The sequence below is a fragment of the Stenella coeruleoalba genome (genome assembly GCF_951394435.1).
Source record: "Stenella coeruleoalba genome assembly, chromosome: 15".
In the NCBI taxonomy this organism is placed as follows: Eukaryota; Metazoa; Chordata; class Mammalia; order Artiodactyla; family Delphinidae; genus Stenella; species Stenella coeruleoalba.
Window position 1 is genome coordinate 25902213 of NC_137161.1, and position 10198 is coordinate 25912410.

The window sequence follows — 10198 nt, forward strand, 5'->3', positions numbered from 1 at the left end:
TCAGGGCGGGCTTCCTTGAGGAGGCGGCCACCGAACTGAGATCTGAGGGAGAGCGGAGGTAAGTGGGTACAGGGGGGGGTGCACTGGTTACGGGGGGTGGGGGGGTGGAGGAAGAGTATCCCCAGCCTGTGAGGTGGGCGGGAGAAGGGTGCACATGAGGAGAGCAGTCCGTGTGAAGGAGCATGGAGAGATCAGGGTGGGGTGGGGCCGTGAGGGGCAGGAGGTGAGGCCCAGTGGTAACTGGGGGCGTGACTATGTGAGGCCTGTGGACGAGGGTAAGGAGGGCGGCAGCGGGGTGGGGGGAGATGTGAGGCAGGAGGCAGTGGGGGCTAATTTACATGCTCACTCCTTCTGCTCTTGGAGAACGATCTGAAGGGGGGTGGGGAGGCAGCGCGGGAGCCCAGTGAGAAGAGTGCTATGGTGTCCAGGCTTAAGAGGGTAGTGGCCTCAGCCAGAAGGTAGCAGGGGGGATGGAGAGGAAGTCAGAGGTAGGATAGGTGGCCCTGAGGGTGGAGTGGATGTGAGGCTAAGAGCAAGGGAGGAGTTAAGGACTCACTCCCCGCCCCCCCCCAGTCGTCCCTTACCCAAGCGGAGCCAGGCAGTGCCCTCACTGAGCACTAGGGGTCCACTGGCCCAGAGGTCCCCTTCTCAATCCATCCATCCATCCATAGATCCAGCTTCCCAACCAATCTCCCATCATCCAGCCATCCGGCCAGCCATCTTTCTATTCTGCCGTTCTCAGCACCTACCGTGTATCGGACTGAGTACTGAGACCCAGGGACCGGAAGGCCCAGGATTCAGCCAGTGTCACTGGGTACCCAGAAGTCCGGTTTCGGTTTGAGGACCTTAGGAAGGCTGGAAGGGGCCAGAGAGGTCACAGAGGCCAGATGCTATTGTTCTAGGTACACTGAGGCCCAGAGAAGCTCAGGTCCCCATGCAAGTTTACATGGCCAGGAAGCAGGAAGGTCACGCTTGGTACCAGAGTCCCTCCCGCCCCCATGCCTCCCACTGCAGCCCTGTTTGCAGGTCTCCTGGAAGCCCTGCCTGGGACCTGTCAAGCCCCAAGGAGGCCCTGCAGCTGGGAGGGGAGCAGCCTTCTGGGGCCCACAGGCCCCTCCTTGCAGACCTGCTTGGCCCACCGCGCATCCACCCCCGTGGCTGCAGGACGGGCCTGGCTGGGAAAATGCGTCTGGTGCTGCCCAGAGGGCCCCTGGGATGCTGATTCATAGCTCACAGGAGCTGCCTGTTAAATAAGAGCGTGGCTGTGGCCTGCGCCTGTCTCTTTAAGGCAGGCTTGGGCCTCCCTACCCAGCCAGCGTTCCCAGAGGAACAGGAACTGGGCAGGTCTGGTGCAGAACTAGTGACTCCAACCTGTTAAGGCAGCCTGGGGCGGGGCTGCAGGTTCCTGGGCAGGGCAGGGAGGAACCAGCACAGAGGGGCTCTCCCCTTTCCAGGACCACGCCCCCAGGAAGGGAAGGAGCCTGGATCCCAGACCAGGCAGCCGGACTTAAAGCCTGGATCTGTGGCACCTGAGCCTGGGTCTGTGGAGGTCCTGAGGGAGGGTCACCAGTCGTCCAGGTTGCCTGGGTCTGAGGAAGGCAAACCAGGACCCGTTGGTAGCTCTACTGTAAGCACTCCAAGATCAAAGCCATCCCCATCCTGACAGCTCCCTAGGGTGTGACGTTCCTGGGTCCCAGGGGCTGCCCCTCTTGAGGCATAGCTGTGTCTCCTCGGGCAGGGCCCCTAATCTCCGTGAACTTCTGTAACCTGAGGGCAGGGCCGCTGCCCTGCCCACCTCAGGCCAATGGGAGCGTCCAGATTGCCAGAGTGACTCTGAGCCTTCATTTGAATCAACCTCTGTGCACTGGGCTCAGATACCCTCAGGGACCTCTAGACAGGCCGACGTGGCGAAGGGGATCATTGCTTCACCCAGCCCAGGACCTGGCGCATTAAATGTGCTCCACACGGGACTTTCCTGGTGGCGCAGTGGTTGAGGGTCTGCCTGCCGGTGCAGGGGACACAGGTTCCGGCCCTGGTCCGGGAGGATCCCATATGCCATGGAGCAACTAGGCCCGTGAGCCACAACTGAGCCTGTGCTCTGGAGCCCGCGAGCCACAACTACTGAGCCCACATGCCACAACTGCTGAAGCCTGCGCGCCTGGAGCCTGTGCTCTGCAACAAGAGAAGCCACCGCAATGAGAAGCCCGCACACCGCAACGAAGCTCACCGCAACTGGAGAGGGGCCACGCGCAGCAGGGGAGCCCAATGCAGCCGAAAGTAAATAAAATAAGTAAATAATAAGTTAATTAAAAAAAAAGATGTGCTCCGCACTTGTTGAATGAATGAATGTAAGCGTGAATGAATGAGCAGAAAGTTAACCGTGTGTCTGTGCCTCCTGTGTGCACAGAGCTGGTGAAACAGAAGAACGAAACCCATCTCTGACACCAAGGAGGTCATCCTCAGAGGGAAGGAAGACAGAAGAGGAGTCGGTGCCCAGAGTGGCCCCGTTCTGAGCCTCGGGTTTATACTACCTACCAGGGGAACTTGTGAAGCTCTCTTTACTGCTCCATGACTCAATATTCCTCATCCAAAAACAGCATTAGAAACACCTTCTGCATAGGTTGTTGAAAGAAGTAAATGAGCTGATGCTCATAGAGCTTGGCACCTGCACAACGTCAGTTATTATTATTGCAATTGTTATGTGAGGGAAGCAGATGGGGGAGAGGAGAGAAGTTGCCGGGAGAAGGGGGCAGTGGCGTGGGGAGAGCCAGGAACCCGTAAGGTGGCCTTGGGGAAGGTGCGAGGCTCCATGTCCCGCGCACTTCCCGCTGTTGCAGAGGGAACTCTCAGGCCTCTGGGGTCTGCCGGTGGGTCTGCATAGAGCTTTCCAGAAGCTGAGAGGGGCGGTGGGGTGGGAAATGACCCTTCCTGGTGCAAGCCCGTCTGCCCTGCCCATAGCTCAGCGGGGCAGGGGTTGGACCCAAGGACAAATCGTGATTGGCCACAGCGCTGAGCCGCATCCAGCCCTTCCATGGGACCACACTTTGCAGGTTAGAATCCACGTCCATGGCCGCTTGGGTGAGGTTCATGAGCGGCCTGGTGAGCCAGAGCGGGGCAATCATTTCCTGCCCCAGAGCCACCTCTGCCCTGCCCAGGCCCACGTAGAGCTCCTTGAGCTCTGCCGCCACGGGCAGGTGAGGACACTGAGGCTCAGGGGGCCAGTGAGCCACCTGCATTGCCCAGAGAGTGGGCAGAGCAGAGAGGCCGGGCCTGAGGCCACCAGTCTCCACCTGCCACCTCCTGGGCTCCATGGGACCCACGGAGACAGGGACAGCTGACAGGGCTTCTCCCCTGGGGGGAGGACACAGAGGCACTGGGACACCCTCAGAGCCTACCCCCTGTCCCAGCCAGCCCACTGCCCTCAGGCTCCAGTGCCCAAGGCTGCAGTGTCTGCCCTGCTCCAGGTTTCCCAGGAGCCCTGTGGCCAGGCCCATTCATTGTGCAAAGGTCAAGTTGGCTCTGGTTGACTCCCCTCCACCTGGCCCAGGACCTGAAGCCTGGGGACAGGGCCCACAGTGAACTGGCCAGGCAAAGGGCCTGCGGCCTCCACTGCACTGGGCAGGCAGGGGTCCTGAGCCACTTCTGGGCACCCGCTCACTTGCTCAGCGGCATTTGCTGTAATTATCCAGCCATCCCCTTCAAGTGTACGGCAACCATAGCAACAGACAGATGTTCTGTCCCAGCCACGGTCCGCAGCGAGCCAGGAGCCAAGCACAAAATTTAACCCCTTGCAGCTCAGGCAGGCAAGGGCAAGACTGGACTGGGGGCCCAGAAGCCCCAGGCCAGGCACCCAACCTCTCTGGGCCTGGTCAGATGGGACTAGGTGACTCCTGAGGACACATTTACCTCTGACACTCACTCTCCCCTGTTTGCTCCCTTCCCTGCTTTCTACCCACTTCTTCCTTCTCCCCAGAACTAAAAGATAGTAGCGAGGGGTAGAGGTCCTACCTGAAAGGCTGGAGTGGGACTGGCTGAGTCCTCAGTGCTAGTTATGACTAAGGCAGAAGAGTGCTGGACACAGAGTCACGTGGGCTGAGTTGGGCCATTGCCTTGGGTCTGCTTCTGGTTTGCTGTGTGACCTTGGGCAAGTGACTCACCTTCTCTGAACCTCAATTGCTGCCTCTGCACAATGAGGGGGGTAGACTCTCATGCCCCCATTCCACAAATATTTATTGATCATCTAATGTGAACCAGGCCCTGGGGAAGGCCCTAAGGAGACTCCAGGGAACAAGATACATGGGAAGATCACATCCCAGTGTGGGGATGGGCACACTGACAATAAACGGCATATAGGATGACTGTCATTTTTGTTGTCATGAAAGACCTCAAAATGTTCTCTGATGGAGAGTAAGAGGTGGTGGGGCTGACCTGCTTTGGACAGGTGGTCAGGGAAGGCCTCTGAGGAGGGGACGTTGAGGCCTGAGGCTGAGCTGGAACCAGCCAGGCAGCACTGGGGGAGGAGAGTCCCCGGCAGAGAGACAGGCAAGGGCAAAAGCGTGGCCCACCACAGCCTGGGAGCAGCAAGGAAGCCCAGTGGCCCACAGGGCATGAGCACAGGGGCCAGGAGAGGGAAGGAAGTTGGAGTCCCAGCTGCAGGCAGGCCACAGCGCATCGCGGGTCCACCTGCCCTAGGAAGGTTCGGGGCGGGGTGGGCAGGGGCCACCTGCCTGAGTTTCGCACAGTCTCCAAGCGCCTGGCTATGATGTCTCCTGCCCCAGCCAGTCAGCTTCAACTCCAGCAAATTGAGCCTTCCGTGCGTGGTGATGGCTCGGCTGGGGGCGGGGGCAAGGGACAACGGCTGCTCCCCAGTGGGCCCCTTGCTCACTCACTCACCCGCTGGGCTTTGCCCCAGAGGCTGCTGGGCTGAGCCAATACCTGGAGGCTCCTGAGCCAGCAGGGCCCCACCTGGGTTAGCTATTAATGAGCACAGCGTAGGTGAGCCCCAGAGAGCCACAGGGAGGGGCCCCACCTGGTGAGGGGAGGCCCGGTCTCTGGCCTCACATCCCACCAGCAGGCCCACCTCTGCCCCTTCCTTGTTTTGTGACCTTGGACAAGTCGTTTCGCTTCCCTGAGCCTCATGGACCTTCCTGGAAAAGAGCTTAGGAAGACTCTTCCCGCCCCTGACCCCAGCTCTCCTCTGGTTCACTCCAACTCCAGCCTCCCTTGCTGTTCTGTTACACCCTGCCTCAGGGCCTTGCAATTCACTGCTTCCTCAGGCGCAGTCTTTACAGCCTTGAGTCTCTGCTCAATGCCACCTCCTTGGTGAGGCCTCTTAGACCACCCAGTCAGAAGAGAGCCACTCCACTCCTCTGTACCCGTCCTGTGCTTTATGTGTTCACGGTCCTTCTAGACTGCGTTCCTTTCTTCAGCACACACTTCCTCTCTGCCTGGCACTGTCCTAGGTGCTGCGGACGAGCAGCGAACAGAACAGACACCCCCTGCCGGCTTTTCCGCACGAGATACGTACGCTAAGTCAAAGAAAGCAGGAGGGGGTGTGGGACTTGCGGGGGACTGTGGGGGTCGTGGGGGAGAGCTCACGACGAGTCGCATTGGAGCAGGGTCACCGAAGAAGCAGAGGAAGAGCTCGGGGCTCTGTGGGGAAGGTGTCCGGGGGGAGGTCCTGAGGAGGCATTTTTGCCTCCCTCTCTAGAACGTGCCTCCGGATGGGAGAGGACAAGGGGTGTCTCGGTTATTGCTGCATTCTAGGCAGCCAGCACATAGTAGGTGCTTAAGAAAAGCTGGCACTGCTGTCACGGGGGGTAGTGGGAGGATTATGGACCGCGTGGGGCCTCTTGTCCAGGGCTGCACACCGAGGCCTTCAGGACACCCGCCGTCCCGGGGTCCCGGGTGTGAGGGAGCTGGGGACCACTCCACGGGAGGAGCCCCCCGAGGCCACCCTTCAGGGGACTCCGGCGCCAGGTAGGGAATCGGCATGTGATCCTGCGGGCCAAGGGCAGTCGTGGGAGGGCTTGGGCGCGTGGATGACACGATCTACTCCAGGCTTTTAACAACTCTTCCGGCGTCCATTGTGGAGAACGGAGTGGATCTCAGCGGGGCCAGAGGATGGACGGGAGGCAGTGGGAAGACGGAAAGGGCCCTGGGAGCAGGATGCCTTGAGTAGCCCCGCACGGCGGGGGGCGGGAGGGGGCCGCGTTCATCCCAGGCTCAGTGAGCTGTCACCCAGCGTCCCTACAGCGCCGTCCCCACGAAGCCCCCCACTGCCGACCAGACCCTGCTCTAGGCGGGGAGGCGCAGGACAGAAATCCCTGCCCTCCTGGGAGAGGCCAACAGTAAACGTGATAAGCAAGTCAACTGTACGGTATGTGAGATCAGTGTAAGTGCGAAGAGGAAAGAAGGAAGTGGCAAGGGGACGAGGGGTGGCAGCGGCAGGTTGAACTCGAGGATAGGGCACCTGGGAAGGCTCCGCAGGAGGAGGCTTCTGCACACGTGCTGCTGGGGGAACATTCCAGAAAGCCAGCTCCCCGAGGCAGGAGCTGGAGCGGGGTGAACCCGGGGAGGGGAGGCAGGAGGGAGGGGGCCGTAGGGTGGGGAGCATGCAGGGTTTCGGAGGTCTTTATCAGGACTAGGGCTTCTCAGAGTGAGGGGTGGAGCACAGGAGGCTGCGTCCGACTCCGCCGGGAATAGGGTCCCTCCGGCTGCTGTGTGGAGAATAGACTACAGGGGCCTATAGTCCAGAGGGGCCGCAGCCAGGAGAGCAGGAGGCAGCTGTGGTGAAGATCCAGGAGAGAGATGATGGAGGCTGGTCCAGGGGAGGCTGACGAGTGCTGGAAACTGAGATGGATTTAGAAGTTAGGGCAGCAGGACTTGCTGATGCATCTCATGTGGGATGTGAGAGAGAGTCAGAGAGAGGAAATGCAGGATGGCAGTCAGTGTTTTGGCCTGGGCCGTGGGAAGAATGGAGTTGCCCTTCATTGGGCTGAGGAAGGTTGAGGGTGGAACAGGTCGATGTGCACGTGTCGGGAGATCAGATTGGAATAAGGTAAAGCGGGGAGGTGGGAGGCACTGAGGAGGAGGAAGGTGATGCTGGGCTTGGAGCTCAGGGGAGAGTCCAGGTTGGAAACAGCAGTGCGGGGGACCCGCAGAGAAGCCTCCTCTAAAGTCCGCCAAGGAGGAAGGCGGATGGAGAGAGACAGAGGACTGGGGACCGAGCCTGGGGCCCCTAACCTTGAGAGGTAAGGGCGAGATGGAGGAAGAAGCAGAAAAGGGGCTGAGAAGGGGCAGCCAGGAAGTCGGAGGAAACCAGAACATTCTGCCAGCCAGTAAAGAAGGCATTGAAGAGGCAGGGAGAGTTACTGCGTCAATGCTGCTGTGGGACCAGAAAGACAAGGGCTAGAGATGGCTCTGGTTTACCCGTGGTGGTCCTTGGTGTCCTGGGAGGGGGTGTGAAAACCCGAGGGGAGCGGGTTCGAGGAAGGAGTGGGGACAGCGAGGATAGACACGCTTTCAGGGAACTCCCGTGCAGGGCGGGAGAGAAGCCGGGCAGCAGGGGAGGGGATGTGGGCTCAGAGAAACAAATCAGCCGTTTGTACATTGTTCAGGTTGATCCGGTAGAGAGGGAAAGGCTGAGGGGTTCTAACAGGAGGGGACAGTGGCTGGAGCAATGTCTCAGGGAGGACGGAGGGAAGGGGCCACTGAATCATCCCCACGAGCCTAGGAGGTGAGCCACGTTAGCATTTCTACTTCATAGATGTGGAAACCGCAGCCCAGAGAGGTTGGTGCTCCGGTCCCAGGTCACACAGCTGGGCAGTGATGGCGAATCTCCACAACTCTGCCGTCCCCTTCACGGGCCTAGGCTGTTTTGCTAGTTGACAGATGAGGCCCAGAGAGGTTCAGTTCCAGGGCCCAGGTTAGGAGTTTGACTTGATGGGATGCTGGGGGAGAGGTGGAGTTGGGGGTCAGGAATGACTCCTGTTCTCGGTGGTTCCCTGGGGGCTTCAGGAACCACTTCCTGGGCTGGGAACTAGGAGAGGAGCAGCTTTTCAGAAGGTGTTGCGCTCAGTCTGGGATGTGCATGAGTCTTCCTCCGTGTAAAATGGGGCCAGTCATGGGGTTGACCTCACTGAGTTCTTCTGAGTCTCAAAAGCGTTGTAGTGAAGCCCTTAGAACAGGGTGCAGCCTCCAGGAAATGCCACGTGGGTCTCGTTATTCTGAGTCCGCCTGGTCAGATGCACAGTGGGGCTTCCAGATGTGCAGCTGTAGCTGGCTCATGGGTGAGGCTGGCAGGAGGGCTGGGCTGACGGGAAACTGAAGACCACACAGACCCTTCAGAGTCCTTCCTGGAGGAGCCTCAGCTCCGAGTTTGGTCCCTGGGTTTGAAGGCCCAGCCTTCAAGGGACCCCAAGAGCCCTTCGGAAGCTCCAAGAGTGGGGCCTCTGGGGGATGGTCCTGGGAAAGATCCTTCCCTTCTAGAAGCCTGAGGTCTTCATCTGTAGAATGGGTGTCCTGAGTCTCACTTTGTGGAGACATGGTGATCGTAAAATGTGCTAAGTGAATCCCAGGACCGAGAGTTAGAGGAGGACTGGACACCCTACCTGCTCTGCCCTAATTTGCTGTGTCACCTTGAACAAGTAGCCTGACTTCTCTGGGCTTTATCTGTAAAACCCGCATGATGTGAGGGCCTCTGCGGACTGTTGACTATTGTTATTTAGAGATTCCCGATTCCAGTAGGTGGCAAGTCCTCAGCTATACCTGGGACGTTTTTCAGCTTCAAAGGCTTGCTTGTCACTGGAGCAGGATGGGGACAGGAGCAGGCAGAATGCAGGGCCACCTCGGTCTGAAGAGTCCCACCCTGGGGCAGCCCTGTCCCCAGGCACATTCTGAGGTGCCTGGGGTGGCATCTTGGGTGGCCTGTGTTTCTTTGATTTGGGACAAAGAAACCGTGGCTCCCGGTTTCCAATTGTCCCCATTTTACAAGATGAGCCAGTTGGCTCAGAGGAAACGTAGCTCACCTACTTACCTCTCGCTGCAACTCCAGGCCAGCCCTGAGGAGCTGGCTATGAGGATGCAGACATCAGACCCTCAAGGGCATACAGCAGCGTCTGCCCTTCGTTCCCCCATTCAGCCCCGCTATGTGGCATCTCCCGTGTGTCGGACCCTGTCCTGGGCACTAGAGACACTGACAGGACACAGATGAGGTCCCGGCCTCCTCTAGTGGAAAAGACACACGTGAAGAGAAACAACGAGAAGTTAAGAGGGACTGGGACACCAGGGACGAGAGATGCATTCTGACCTAAGGTCCTGGGGAGGCTTCCTGGAGGAGGAGTTACCAGAGATGGATGTGGAACACCAGTACGGTAGTAACTGTTACCGTCTCTTGAGCAACAGCCTCAGGCTTCAGGGCGTGGTCTCATCACACCTTCCCAGTCCCCAGTGAGGTAGGTCCTTCCCTTAGTCCCATTTTACAGATGAGAACACTGAGGGTCAGAGAACTAGAATGACGCGTCCAGGGTCCCATGGCTTGTGAGAGGGGCCTGAGCCTATTTCCCAGACCCACTCTTCCCAGGCTGAGAAGGCAGGGGAAGACCCCCCCCCAGCCTGACAGCCTCAGCCCAGGAGGCCCAGGTCTTCCTCTGGCCGAGTGTCCCCAGCACCCGGTTTCACTTCCCAAAACTCAGACCTATTTTGGATCCTGCTGACTTCCTTTCTCAGCCATGGCTGTTCAGGCTCTGAGGACTGGGCAACCGTAGAATGGACCTGGTGCCCCGGGCCTTTCCCAATGCCCCTCTTACACCACCGCCCTGGAGCCTTCTCCCTGCCCGGCTGCCGTGGCCCCTCGGGGAGGGCACTGACCGCAGGGGGCTGGCAGGAGCTGCGGCCCTGCAGCCTCCTCCCCAAGAGCTAGCTCAGCGGTCCTGTTCCCAGCCCACACTCAGCCTGAGCTGGTCAGGGTGGGAGGTTTGGGCAGGGTCCAAGTCCCAGCTCCACTGTGTCCTGGCCTTGTGACCCCAGCAAACTGTTTCCCTCCCTGGACCTCGGTTTCCTTGTCTGTGACAGGACACTAAGGCAGCCTCCCACCAAGAGTTAGAACCACATGAGAGTGAATCAGGGTTAACAGCTCTGCACAGATGCCATTCTTGGCACTGGTGAGCCAGAGAGTCTTGCCCTCAGGAAGCTGAAA